General features: G+C 39.0%; 1 pseudogene; it reads right to left on the bottom strand.

Annotated features, from left to right (window-relative positions):
* LOC127622471 (kinesin-associated protein 3-like) overlaps positions 1–15,787 on the bottom strand; it is a 71,723-nt pseudogene that overhangs the window by 5,275 nt on the left and 50,661 nt on the right.

The raw sequence follows: 15,787 nt of genomic DNA, 5'->3' as shown, positions 1-15,787 counted from the left end.
ATGATGCAAGCCATTTAAAAACAGTATTACTAAAATGTTGAATGCCTTAAGACTTCAGGGGTAAAGGCCTGGGGAAAAAAGAGTTCTCTCTAAGTAATGTCATTGAGTACAGATACAATTATTGAGTTTTACTGGTTTGAAATACTTAAAATAAAACTATTTTAATTTTATTGATTCCCTTAACGTAAATTTTGTCTAATCATGACATTAAAAATGAGAAACTCCCATTTTCGAGTAAATGCAGCCAACATTTTTTGCAATCCTTTTCATCTGGAATAACTAAGCATTCTTTATGCACTAAATGAAAGATTACACTGTGCTATTCTAAAAATAAAAGTGATTCTATTAAAGGTCTTTAGAATGAGCCGTTCCCAGTGTGTCTGGCTCCTGGCTTGGCACAGGGGAACTGAGGCTGGGTTTCATTATTGAGTTAACCTGGATCTCTAACACCACAAGGACTAAATGAAAACCACACTTTCAGGCCCCCCAATTCCCTGCGTACTTTCAGTGTATTCTGCAGGTATCATTTACAAAGAGCTGTGAAAAAAAAACATAGCTTCCTCAACCCCCCTTCTCTTTCTGACTTCACAACTCAATCCTCTCTCTCTTGGACTGATCTATAATTTAACAAGCTCTACTTATAGCCGGATCTGTCTCTTTTCTCCGATTTACAGCCAATAGCAACGGAACAGCAAAACTAGGGATGGGTTAAAATGGGCAACTAGACGACAAATAATTATCCAACTGACAAGTAGATTAGTGAGATTGACCAGTTTATCTAAAACATTTTCTTATATATACACTTACTAGGCACTTTATTAGGAACACTATGGTCCTAATAAAGTGCCTGACGTGGTCTTCTACTGTTGTAGCCCATCAGCCTCAAGGTATGATGTGTTGTGCATTCTGAGATGCTATTATGCTCACTACAATTGTTCTGAGTGGTTATCTGAGTTACTGTAGCCTTTTTGTCAGCTCGAAACAGTCTGACCATACTTCGTCCGCAGAGCTGCCGCTAACTGGATGTTTATTTTGATTTTCGCACCTTTCTGAGTACAGCCATGGCCAAAAGTATTGGCAGTGACATAAATGTTGTGTTTCACAAAGTTTTCTGCTTCAGTTGTTGTGGTGTTGATTCACATTGTTTCTAAATTATTGTGCAGAGTGATCAGATGTATTTTAAATAATTGCAAAAAGCTTCATTGGCCAAAAAAATGAACTTTATCACAAAAAAACATATTTCTCTGTTTTTTGGCCCTGGCACAAAATGACCAGCTAACATAATTTCACTAATCATATCAGCAGCACCTGGGAAAGTGTGAACGAGTTCTAGTACTATCACTATCATTCTGATTGGATTATAAGAGCAGATTGATTGCTATAAAAGGAGGGAAGAAGTGCTTCCAATCATTGTGTTCTTGTTAGCAATGGTTACCTCTAAAGAAAGACGTGCAGCCATCATCGCTTTGCATCAAAATGGCCTCACATGCAAGGAAATTGCTGCAAAGAATATTGCACCTGAAAGAACCATTTACCGGATCATCAAGAACTTTAAGGAGAGAGGTTCAACTGCAGTGAAGAAAGCTTCAGGACATCCCAGAGTGTCCAGCAAGCACCAGGACCGTCTTCTCCTGAGGAGTCAGCAAAGAAATCATGTCACCACCAGTGCAGAGCTTGCTCAATATTGGCAGCAGGTTGGTGTGAGTACATCTGCACGCACAGTGAGGCGAAGACTTTTGGACAATGGCCTGGTGTCAAGAAGGGCAGCAAAGAAGCCACTTCTCTCCAAGAAAAACATCAAGGACAGACAAAAATTCTGCTAGAACTACAGGATTGGACAGCAGAAGACTGGTGCAAAGTTATTTTCTCTGATGAAGCCCCCTTCAGACTGTTTGAGACATCTGGAAAATCAAAAGTCTGGAGAAGAAAAGGTGAACGCTACCATGAGTCCTGTGTCGTGCCAACAGTGAAGCATCCCGAGACCATCCATGTGTGGGGTTGCATTTCATCTAAGGGAGTGGGCTCTCTCACAATCCTGCCCAAAAACACTGCCATGAATAAAGAATGGTATCAAAACTTCCTATAAGAGCAACCTCTCCCAATGATCCAGGAGCAATTTGGTGATGATCCGTGCATTTTCCAGCATGATGGAGCACCATGTCACAAGGCAAGAGTGATAATGAAGTGGCTCGGAGATCATTACATTTACATTTTGGATCCATGGCCAGGCAAATCCCCAGATCTTTATCCCATAGAGAACCTGTGGTCAATCCTCAAAGGGTGAGTGGACAAGCAGAAGCCCACAAATTGTGATCAACTACGAGCACTAATAAGGCAAGAATGGATCGGCATCAGTCAGGATTTGGCCCAGAAGCTGATATCCAGCATGCCAGAGCGAATTGCAGAGGTTATGAACAACAAGGGTCAAAGTTGTAAATACTGACTCTTTGCATATATTGAATGTTTTTGACAATAAAAGCCTTTAAAACTTTGAAATACTTATCACTGTTTTCCAGTATACCATAGAAACATGTGAAAAAATTATCTACAAATACTGAAGCAGCAAACTCTGCAAAATACAAAATGTATGTCACTGCCAATACTTTTGGCCATGGCTATAAACTCTAGAGACTGTTGTGCATAAAAATACCAGGAGATCAGAAGTTACAGAAATTCTCAAACCAGCCCATCTGGCATCAACAATCATGCCATGGTCGAAATCACTGAGATCACATTTTATCCCCATTGTGATGATTATCTAAATGAACATTATCTAAAGCTCCTGACCTGTATCTGCTGGATTTTTTTGCATTGCACTGCTGCCACAAGATTGGTTGATTAGATTATCGTATGAATAATTAGGTGTACAGGTGTTCCTAATAATCTGCTCTTAGTGAGAGTATTTTTAGTTTTTTATATTTTTAGCAGCAGTACATATATATTAGCATGCAGACAATGTGCTGTGCTTTAGCTGCAGGACTGTTTGCAGAGTAAAAGCTTCTCTGAAAAGTTAAAATTGTCCAGCTTTTAAAAATGAGTCTTAAGACTCACTATATTCTGGTTCGTTCTGTCGTGCTCCCATCTTTACAATGCACTATATGTTTACGTGTCCCAAGTATATTAAGGTTATTAAGGCCAGGTGAACCTGAAACCACCCTAATTATACAGGGTTTCCTTCATATTGATTATTTGACTACCCACAGATTGGTTAAGGCAACCCACCATCTAGGCAATTTTGAAGCTCAAATATGTTGTACAGTTCAATGACACAACATAGGCCAAACCATAAATCAACATATCACATCAAGTCATCACATTAGTGTTTTGCTGAAAACCCCTGACAGTAGGTGTGGGGCAACCAAAGCAAATTTGTAAAAAGCTGAATAGAGGGAGCTGTGTTTACACTCAAAGCTCAGGGTGTTACTGTTCAGGGAGAGCTGTGGTCTGCTGGGATGCTGGAGGACTCTTAGACACAGCACTTTTGAGCCCTGTTCTACTAAAGACAACAAAACTGTCCGACACGTGTGTGTGTGAGTGATACAATAATAACAAAACCAACTGATCCGCTGCAGTGACTTTGACTGATTCATCATCTTTACACGTACCTGTTGGGGAAACCCTGTGGTCCTAACAGGTATCCATTCTGAAAGTCTGTGAAGAACTCTGGACTAATGGCACCATCTGCTGGGATAATTCCATCTGTAGATACAACACAGAAACCAATGGTTGATTATTTTGGCACCTCTGTGCAAAGGAACTGCAGTCTTGAAGATAAATCATAATTATCTAAACAATGTAAATGTTAAACTATTACTTAAGAGACCCCATGAAATGGTTTCCAAGCGCATTTTTCTTTCACTTTTTGACGCGTTTCCAGTTTATCTTACCTTTTTGATCAATTAATTTCCATGACCTTTTCACGACTTTTCAAGTCAATTGTGATTCCTGGATATGGAATAAAAAAAATATACAGGTGAAACTCGAAAAATTTGAATATCGTGCAAAAGTTCATTAATTTCAGTAATTCAACTTAAAAGGTGAAACTAATATATTATATAGACTCATTACAAGCAAAGTAAGATATTTCAAGCCTTTATTTGATATAATTTTGATGATTATGGCTTACAGCTTATGAAAACCCCAAATTCAGAATCTCAGAAAATTTGAATATTGTGAAAAGGTTCAGTACTGTAGGCTCAAAGTGTCACACTCTAATCAGCTAAACACCTGCAAAGGGTTCCTGAGCCTTTAAATGGTCTCTCAGTCTGGTTCAGTTGAATTCACAATCATGGGGAAGACTGCTGACCTGACAGTTGTGCAGAAACCCATCATTGACACCCTCCACAAGGATGGAAAGCCTCAAAAGGTAATTGTAAAAGAAGTTGGATGTTCCCAAAGTGCTGTATCAAAGCACATTAATAGAAAGTTAAGTGGAAGGGAAAAGTGTGGAAGAAAAAGGTGCACAAGCAGCAGGGATGACCGTAGCCTGGAGAGGATTGTCAGGAAAAGGCCATTCAAATGTGTGGGGGAGCTTCACAAGGAGTGGACTGAGGCTTCAAATGTCGTATTCCTCTTGTCAAGCCGCTCCTGAACAACAAACAACGTCAGAAGTGTCTTACCTGGGCTAAAGAAAAAAAGAACTGGTCTGTTGCTCAGTGGTCCAAAGTCCTCTTTTCTGATGAGAGCAAATTTTGCATCTAATTTGGAAACCAAGGTCCCAGAGTCTGGAGGAAGAATGGAGAGGCACTCCAAGATGCTTGAAGTCCAGTGTGAAGTTTCCACAGTCTGTGTTGGTTTGGGGAGCCATGTCATCGGCTGGTGTTGGTCCACTGTGCTTTATTAAGTCCAGAGTCAACACAGCCGTCTACCGGGACATTTTAGAGCACTTCATGCTTCCTTCAGCAGACACGCTTTATGGAGATGCTGACTTCATTTTCCAGCAGGACTTGGCACCTGCCCACACTACCAAAAGTACCAAAACCTGGTTCAGTGACCATGGTAGTGCTTGATTGGCCAGCAAACTCGCCTGACCTGAACCCCATAGAGAATCTATGGGTCATTGCCAAGAGAAAGATGAGAGACATGAGACCAAACAATGCAGAAGAGCTGAAGGCCGCTATTGAAGCATCTTGGTCTTCCATAACACCTCAGCAGTGCCACAGGCTGATAGCATCCATGCCACGCCGCACTGAGGCAGTAATTAATGCAAAAGGGGCCCAAACCAAGTACTGAGTACATATGCATGATTATATTTTCATAGGGCCGACATTTCTGTATTTAAAATCCTTTTTTTTATTGATTTCATGTAATATTCTAATTTTCTGAGATTCTGAATTTGGGGTTTTCATAAGCTGTAAGCCTTAATCATCAAAATTATATCAAATAAAGGCTTGAAATATCTTACTTTGATTGTAATGAGTCTATATAATATATTAGTTTCACCTTTTAAGTTGAATTACTGAAATTAATGAACTTTTGCACGATATTCTAATTTTTCGAGTTTCACCTGTAATTTGGATTCAAACCAATTTGATAATGATAATCATTTAAACCAATTTGTAAAGTCCAATTCAGAACAGACTCAAAAGAATGATTTGGTCACAAATCAGACATCACATTTTTAGTTTTACTCTACACAAGCTTTACACAAAACCAATATCTACACTCAATTAGCAATTTATTACACCTGGTACACCTACTTATTCATTCTATTACCTACTCAGCCAATCATGTGGCAGCAGTACAATGCATAAAGTTCACATTAACCATCAGAATAGAGAAAAAATTTTGATCTCTCTGATTTTGACCGTGGCATGATTGTAGGTGACAGATGGGCTGGCTTGAGTATTTCTGTAACTGCTGATCTCCTGCGATTTTCACACACAACAGTCTCTAGAGTTTACTCAGAATGGTGCCAGAAACAAAAAACATCCAGTGAGCGGCAGTTCTGTGGACAGAAACGCCTTGTTAATGAGAGAGGTCAACGGAGAATGGCCAGACAGATTCAAGCTGACATAAAGGATACAATAACTCAGATAACCACTCTGTACAATTTTACTCTGTACATCATGGCATGTTAGAATACACAACACGTCGAAACTTGAGGCGAATGGGCTACAACAGCAGAAGACCACGTTGTGTACCTAAGGACCATAGTATTACTAATAAAGTGCTCAGTGAGTGTAAGTGATTATATATTTTATAGCAGAACCAAACTAGAAAAACATATATCCACTAGAGAAATTTCCATTTAAGGTTTTAAAGTTTGGAAAACACAAACTTAAAATTCCCTGGTATTTTCAGGGTTACCATGACTGTGGGAAGCCTGTATTCCTATTGAAACAGGAAGTTGGAGCAGCATATTTCAAAGGGCATGTATGCTTTTAAATAGCCAGTAACCTTTAGTTTGCATAGCAGCCCTTTTGCTCCTTCCAGATGTTATTAGAGGAAGGGGACATTCTCATTCTAGAGAACATTTTATTAGTGAAAATCTGTATTACGCACCGGCGTACACGTTGAAACAATCATTTTTATTCTGGAAAAAAATGAGTGCAGATTTTAAATGTGTATATCTGTTAAAAGTTAATTTTGTAGCAGTACAAACAAAGCTAAGAGATATGAACTGAATGCCATTTTTCAGAAATGAAAATTTCGATCTCATTGGGTCTCACTGGGTCTATTCCTTGTCCTGTCCTATATAACCTGCACTGTAGAAGAGGTTAGGTCAATCCAGGATGACCCCATTATGGATGAAAGGCTCTCCATCATCTCCATACATAAAAGGTTCTGCCTCATCTATTTGCCAGTTCTCCACCATCTCCAGCCACTGAGAGTTATGCCAGTGGAACTTCTCGCTCTGGATCTTTTTGCCCCACTCCACATCATACTCCTACATAGAGAGTAAAGACAGAGTATTAGCACAGGACACAGAAAGACTCTGCCTGTGCTGCCTCCCTGCATGTGCCATACCTAAGACTTGGGATGAATCAGGTGGGCTGTGTTGCTTGGCAGAGGGTTTATGTAGTAGCTGTTTATTTTAAGTCTACAGCAACTGAGCTTAATAAAACCTCTTTGAGGTTGCTTGAAATAGTGGAGCTCAACAGAATCCAAGCACCCTGCCTCTCTAATTAATCATCCCCACTGTGGTTGAAGGCCTGGGGCTTTGACGGCCACCTGAGGCCCAGGCCTCAAACAGACCTCATTGTCACAGGCCTGGCCCTACCAGCAGGCACAGTGACACTTTTTGCCAGGGCACAAATTCATCACTGCTAAATCATTAAAGGCGCTTGGTGCTTGCAGAACTACCATGGCCAACTGGAACAGAGAATGGTACTCTAGCTAATCAATCATAAATTAGCTGACCTCATGATGTTTCTGAACAGAAAGTGTTTGAGTGCTTTATAAATAAATCTGGTAAAACCTTTAACTGTATCCAGAAATAGTGTAAAAAATGTAATTATAAATGACTTCTCCTGTCTGTGTTGAAAACTCTTTAAAGGGATAGTTCACCCCAGAAATGAAAATCCTATCATCATTTACTCACCCTCATGTTTGTCTTTTCTTTCTTGTTGCCCTCATCCACTATTCACTTTCATTGTATGGAAAAAAGATGCATGAAAGTGAATGGTGACTAAGGCTGTCAGTTTAACATTCTGGTAAACATCTCCCTTTATTTCCATGGAATAATAAATGCCAATAGGTAAAAAAAAAAACAAATTAAAAAAAAAAATCCAAAAATGTTTCACTCTCATCTATCTAAACATCTTAGGGATTTCTTTTCCTTGCCAAAGTCGGTTTTGGCTTGCACACTGAGGACATACACTCACTGAGCACTTTATTAAAAACACTATGGTCCTTATACATTTCCCGACATGGTCTTCTGTTGTTGTAGCACATCCGCCTCAAGGTTTGACGAGTTGTGCATTCTGAGATGCAATTAGGGTGACCAACTGGCTATTGCTCTGTTGCAGGTCAGCAGACCTGGTTTTACGGGACAATGCGGGACACGAGGGAGAGATAACTAACTATTATTGTACTAGGTTATTCAATATTGATTTTATATTAGATGTATTTTTGCAGTGATGTTAAATGTTAATGATGGTGCTGACCGGCGCTGTGAACGTCATTCAGTTTGGCATAAGTTCTACGATACAAACTAATTTTAACAGCACGGACCTACTCAGTCTAAATATAATGAAGTGAAAATAATTATCTAATTGTTAAAAAGCACATTTCCAAATAAGCACATCAATTCCATTAGGAAAGACTAGAAAGAGTAAATGCGTTCTTACTGGATTAAGTGCCTCTTGAATACAAAATTTTTGTCTGATCTGGCTGCTTCGAGTAGGCCCTTCTCATTCATTATAACTGAAGAACACCTGGTAGGTGTAGGTGTTCACTTTCACCAGGAGTTCACTTTTGATGAGGTCCACAGATGCTCAGTTCCTTGTTTCTGTCCACGCAGCGGTCATCAGTGAAAATCCCTGCATAAAATGATGCCGAAATAATAATACAAATAAAAAATAATACAGACGAAATTTAAATGACTTGCAGGACAAAGCTTCCACTACAATTGTACAGAGTGGTTATCTGAGTTACCGTAGACTTTGTCAGTTCAAACCAGTCTGGCCATTCTCCGTTGACCTCTCTCATTAACAAGGCATTTCCGTCCTCAGAACTGCCACTCACTAGATGTTTTTTGGCACCATTTAGAGTAAATTCTAGAGCAGAGGTGCCCAAATGTTTTCCTTCCAAGTGCCAAAAGTCAAACTTGATTGAGAGCCGTGGGCCGAAAGTAAACGTTGCATTATATCAAACTGTATTATATTAAAATAATAAAGTTTCCCTGGTTTCCCTCTTTTATGATTTCATAATATAAACAAATGTTACTTTGCAATCTGTTTAACAAATTCAGTGAATAGCTATGTTGGCATATTTATTTTTTATGTTTATTTTCCTCTTGTCATTTATGGCAAGACGAGACAAATCAAAGTTCATCATGTGTTGTGGAACCAACAATCATGCCACGTTCGACATCACTGAGATAATTTTTCCCCATTCTGATGGTTGATGTGAACATTACCTGAAGCTCCTGACCCATATCTACATAATTTTATGCATTGCACTACTGCCCCATGATTGGCTGATTAGATAATCACATAAATAAGTAGGTGTACAGGTGTTCCTAATAAAGTGCTCAGTGAGTGTAAAGGAAATATGCATTGTGAAAAGTGCTATCCAAATAAAACTAAATTCCCAGCATCTTAGTATGTGAAAACAATGTGAAAACGCCTCTGTAAGTGTAGTATTGAGTGGATCTGTGTTCTGTCCACCAAAGCTATGTGACACTAAGCAGATGCCTCCTTTCTCTTTGATGTGGCTCCCTGCTTTCATGGCCCTGTCCGATCTGATGTATGGAACACTTCCCTTGGCCTAAAGACCAACCCTAATTACATTAATCTGAGGCCTGGGACAGATCACTAGTGAAAGCCGTGCCTCGAAAACAGCTTATACATTTAACCCACAACCACTGCCTTTTACCTCAACTGTACCTGAAACCATAAAATACGTGCTGGGATTCAGATACTCTGCTATGAATAGGCATTCTGATGGTAATTAGGAAATGCTCATGTTAATACTTCTGTGCTGTACTGTGCGATACCATAGCTATAGAGGCTTAGGCCTATTGCCAGCAGAGCAAGAAGTATGTGCTGAAATGTTTGGACCAGGCTACAGCATTGGGTTGCAGACAAGATGTCAGTTCTTTAACATGAATTGGAGGTAAGGAGGAGTAGATTCATACTCACAGCTTTGATATCCAATCTATTGTCAAACCTTTCGAATTTCTGCAATTTGATCATGCATTAAGTCAATGAGGTATGCTGGAGCCTCTGGAGATAACATAAAAGTCAAAGAGAAAATCCCTGTATGACTGAAAAACACCATCATACAACTACTGGTTCTTCTAAAATGCTTGTTATGCTGAACAAAGATTGTTATAAAGGATACGTGTTTCTTTTATAATGACATCTCGAGTGGCCTGGTGAAACACCATCTGGTAAAAGACATACACAATATGACGGACAAACTCATCATCCTCCTGCTGGGCTGAAGTTCGAGTCAAGAGAGAGGTTACAATTCCTTAAAGAAATTGTTCACCCAAAAATGAAAATGTATAATATTCTCACACTCCTACCATCCCAGATGCGTATTACTTTTTTCTTCTGCAGAACACAAAGATTTTTAGAAGAGTATATCAGCATGTGTATGGTGACCAAAGTTCTGAAGCTCCAAAAAGCTCATAAAGGCAGCATAAAAGTGATCCATAAGACTCCAGTGGTTTAATCAATATGTTCTGAAATGATCCAATCAATTTTGGATGTAAACATGTGACTAATATGTAACTATTTTTCACTGTACATCTTGCCATCACAGTCTGTAGGCACAATCATGATTTCAAGGTCGATTAAGCTTCCTAGTGCTTGTCGCTAAGAAGTGTAATAAAGCTTGAAATCATGATCGCCAAGAAGACCAATGATGTCAAGATTTATAGTGAAAAATCCATAAGTCTCCATAAGAAAAAAATCTACAAGAGTCATGCATAAGACTCAAGTGGTTTTATCCATGTCTTCTGAAGTGATCCGGTTGGTTTTGGGAGACAACAGACCAGAATATAACTCCTTTTTCCACTATAAATCTTGACATCAGCTGTTTCCAAAGCAATCAAGATGTCAAGCACTAGGAAGTGTAATCAAGCTTGAAAACATGATTGTGCCTAAAGATTGCAATGGCAAGATGCACAGTGAAAAAGGAGTAACATTTTGGTCTGTTCTCATCTAAAATAATTTAATAATAATAATACATTTTATTTATAGGCGCCTTTCAAGACTATCAAGGACACATTACAGACATAATCAAGTTTACAATAAGAGAACAAAAAAGATAAAAAAAAACTAAAATCACATATAAACATTTACATTATAATAGAGATATATACAGGTACCTTCATAAATAAGAGTTATTTGTAGTAAGCTAATTTAAAAAGGTGGGTTTTGAGGAGGGACCTGACGATCAAAGACGATCACAATTATGGATATCTGGCGGTAAAGAGTTCCAGAGTCGTGGAGCAGCACTGGTAAAGGATCTGGACCCAATAGAAGTCAGACGAACTGAAGGTATCACAAGAGAGAGAGAGGAACAGGATCTAAGAGTGCGGGTAAGAGAATATATATGAAGAAGATCGAGAAGATAGGAAGGTGCTAGTCTATGAAGAGCCTTGAAGGTCAATAACAGAATCTTGTAATCAGTATGATTTAAATCCCTTCAGAGTCATATGGATTACATTTGAGCTGCCTTTATATGCTTTTTGGAGCTTCAAATTTTTGGGTCATCATTCACTTGCATTGTACAGACTTACAGAGCTAAGATATTCTTCTAAAAATCGTTATGTTCTGCAGTAGAATAAGTCATACACATCTGGGATGTCATGAAGGTGAGTAAATAAGAGAATTTCATTTTTGGATGAACTATACCTTTAATGAGTTTTCTTTTTCCACTCAGAAATGTTCAAAACAAACAAACATGGGTTTTTCAATGGCTGATGTCAATATCTAGAGAATAGGATTACTGATGACCAATATAATGCCAACAAATGCAACAAATAAGATGCACACAAAATCGCTACAATTAAATTAATCTTTATTTTACACAAAATGTCCTAAAAAAAACATTTGAGAACAGAAATTATGCAGTTCAGATTTCTGTTCATCAGTCAAGCAGGCCTGGTTATCATTTGATGCCAATGATTTCAAAATCCCAAATGTTGTCCTTGGCCAATACTGTATATAGAGCTACCACTAAAAAAGGGCTTTGAAACAACATTTTATAGCACTTTAAACCCTTGATCATTTCCTACCATTCAGTAGTTCTATAAGAGCAGGAATGATGCCTGATTTGGCCAACATTACGGCACAGGAGTCATCCATGGATACAGTACCAATCATGATCACCACCTCCAGGATGAGGTCATCCTCTGCAGAGCCTACAAGCAGGAGATTAGGAACTTATACACATACAAAAACCGTAAAAATAAAATTCTGTTTTACTGGACATTGAGGGTTTTCAGGTGATGTAGATAGTGTGTAATGTTAATTGAGGTATGGACCTGGTTTGAGGTGGTCTTTGAGGTAAGCCACCACGTTATACTCCTTCAGCACCAGTTCCCAGTCCAGATCAGGAATAGTAAGATTGGAGAGAGTGCCCAAGCACTCAATCACAAACTCCTCCTCTTTCTTCAGTCCGATCTGATCTGCCAGGTCTCCAACATAGTCCTCAAACACACAATTCGACCACTGTTACAAGTATGAAATGCTAATCACATGCTTAGTAGTTTTATTAGACAAATAAACTTCATTATTGGTGTGTGTGTGTGTGTGTGTGTGTGTGTGTGTGTGTGTGTGTGTGTGTGTGTGTGTGTGTGTGTGAGTGTATTCTTGTTGTTTTAACTCTCACAATGAACAGGTTTTTAGATGGTCCATCATGTTGAGATATATTTCGTATCATCTTCATCATTAGAGGATCCTTTAGCTTCAGTGCTCTCTTCATCAGCATCTTCAGACCATTACCTTGCAAAGACAAATAAAATCTAGAATTGAGCCTGGTCTTTACAGTGTTTTTTGAGTGTGTTTGTGCATGTGTTTATTTTTAACTTCACACATGATCTGGGCATTTCTCTTGTTGGCAGCCAGGTTGATGCAGAAGGAAATAAGTTCAGCCTAAATCCTCTCCTCACCACAATCAAACAACACCTTCATTACCTGTCAATCAACCGCACCATAAAATAACTGAACAATTATTAAAACACTAAATAGGGAGCTGATTAGGGGGTTAGAATGCAGTGTGGTTGCACCAGTACATACTGTGGCTAAGCTCTGATACAGCTATTAAAGGGACAGTTCACCCGAAAATTCTCTCACCATTTAATCACCCTAATGATATCCCAGATGTGTATGACTTTCTTTCTTCTGTTGAACACAAAGTTTTGGTTGAGAAACAGATCAATATTAAGTCCTTTTTTACTATAAAGTTTCCTCCCTGCACAGTAGGTGGCGAAATGCACGAAGAATGCGAATTGCCAAAAACAAAATAACAAGAATGTGAAAGTGGCGAGTGATTGTAAAAATGACTTAAATATTTATCTGTTTCTCACCCACACTTATCATATTGCTTGTGAAGATATGGATTAAGCCATTGTAGTCTTATGGATTACATTTATGCTGCCTTTATATGCATTGTGGACCTTCAAAAATGTGGTACTCATTCACTTGCATTTTTGGGTGAACTATCCCTTTAAGAGCATTTCAACTGTACTGATGTTACACTCCACTCAATCACTCTTCAATGCACATAGGAAACTCAATTAAATTGGATTCCAATAGAGTTGTTAGACATTAATTGTTAGTCATTATAAACATTAGCACAAAGATAATAGCATGTAAAATAGTCAATTTAAAATTAGTGAACTAATCTTTATTGATACTTTTGTTTATTGAAAAAAAAAAAAGCCCTGACCTCCAATCAAATCCACCTTTGTCCCACAAAAAAACCTGTCAGACTTAGAACATACTTTCCAAACTCTTGCGTGCAATTTGTACATTTCCCAGACATCCAAAAGTTCCTAATTTTCTTCAATGGATACTAACTTTAGACGGTAACCTTACATGTCACTCCCCATTAGCTCAACTAATGTCACCACACCCTAGGCGGAACAGAGGATTGGACTCTGCTACCTGAGGTCAGAGAGGGGGGTGGTACCAGGGGTCCAGGAAGGGAGACTTTGGGGTACATAAACTAGGCAGAAGTCCAGGCCTGTGTTGAAGTGGTCAAGGGTTGTTAACATCGCCCCTGACGTTAACAATAAGCAGGAGAGAGAACTCAGCTGGTGACGAGGCAGCGGTGAGTATGCAAACATACAGTCCCCTACTGAGTATCACATTGCAGCCGCCCCACAGCCTAAATCACAGTGGCTAGACTTACTGGCACCTGCCCTGCTCTCGCATGCAACCATCCAGTCGCCGCACCAAAGCCAGGCAACCCCCAGCCTGCAGTCATCATGTTTTCATTTTTCTAGTCACACAATTTTGTCCATGAAGGGCCCATCGTTTCCTCTTCTCTTAAAATGATGATGTCTGTTGTTTCTCTTAATGCTCTGCAACCTTTAACCTGGTCCCAACACATTGTGCCATGGTGCGAGTATGGGCAATGCAAGTTCTCTTCTTCTTTTTACATAAATGCCCTTTAAATATCTGTCAATCTTTTGTCATGTCATTAATTAAATTTAGTTAATGTTATACCAATTCAAATGTAAACCCCCCAATATTTATACTATGATCAATGGAAAAATGTAATGCTTCACGCTGCAACCCCGCCAAAATTCAAGCCAAATCTACACCCTTGGTCAACTCAAGTTGTGCATACCCCAATCCATTTATACTTGGCTACATAAATGCATCTCTGCAAAGCAGATATAAATTGTTCTACTATTAATGCGCTATAAACAAATAGAACATTATAAGTTCACTTACATGATAACACTAATTCTAGGCAGCAAACTTTTGCTGTACTTGATGTGGCTCATAAAAACTAAAAACAAGGAGTCAAAAATTGCTTCAGCGATTGTTGTACAAAAGGCAAAAGCATCACATTTTCTTCACCATCTTTGGATTCCAAAACTTCTATATACTTCTATAAACTCTCATTTTCTACTCATTAATGTTAATTATTACATAATTTAGTGATGTCATAGCATCATTACCAATGATCAGAGTATAAGGTAGTGTGTTTTTTGAAAGACAAATTATAGAGCTCTCCTGTCCCTAGCTATAATCTCATGCTAATGCAAGCTGATCTCTTACCTGTGGAATGCAGTCTGTGTAGGCAAACATGGACTTGAAATGGTCGTCCATGCTGATGTGGTGCAGAATGCACATGGCGATTTGTCTCTGCAATTCGTCTCATGAAACACAAACACACAAGCCATGAATGGACAGACACACACACTCTGACTATTCAGGTTAGCCAGCAATACATTCAAACACCTTCTGTATTAGGAAAATATGGGCTATATACAAAGACATAATGATAATATGCTGATAATGTTGACTCTCCAGAATATTTGAGTTCTGATTGTTCAATTGTGGCATTCTGCTGTCAAATAATTTTGTATAATGATTGCTAAACTTTATAATTGCTAGCTGTCCCAGCCAATCAATTTTCAACATTATTGTGCTAATTTCACATCCTTTGTGAAAGGAGCCAGTCCTCCTCTGGCTTTACAGCGTGAACATATGCCAATATTAGTGAGTTATAGAGTATGTATCTGATCTATATTTCTAACTTGTGCAACACTAGAGTACTTCTGTCAATGAGAAAGCACACTGGTCTGGACTTGGTAAAAACCTGAATCTCCGACTTAATCAGACAGACAGACACAGAGACCCAGAGAGGGAAATGGGGGGTGGGGACAGGTCCTAGCTGGCCACAGATGCTTAAGGCAAGGTTATCTCAGCCTATTAGAGCCAGATGTGCTCCCAGAGACCCCGAAAAGAGAAGGGCTTCTCCATTAAATTGGGGGGGGAAGCATAAATTTTACTCCCATTAATAACTTCAAGCCAAGCTGCTCTGCAATGCTAGCACCACGATTGGCCCAAACATGTGCTACTCATTAGTGAAAGACACACACAAGCATACAAACACACATTTGGAGGTTAAACACACACACACACACACA

This window comes from Xyrauchen texanus, chromosome 28 (genome assembly GCF_025860055.1).
Source record: "Xyrauchen texanus isolate HMW12.3.18 chromosome 28, RBS_HiC_50CHRs, whole genome shotgun sequence".
Classification (NCBI taxonomy): Eukaryota; Metazoa; Chordata; class Actinopteri; order Cypriniformes; family Catostomidae; genus Xyrauchen; species Xyrauchen texanus.
This window is presented reverse-complemented; position numbering and strand designations above follow the sequence as displayed.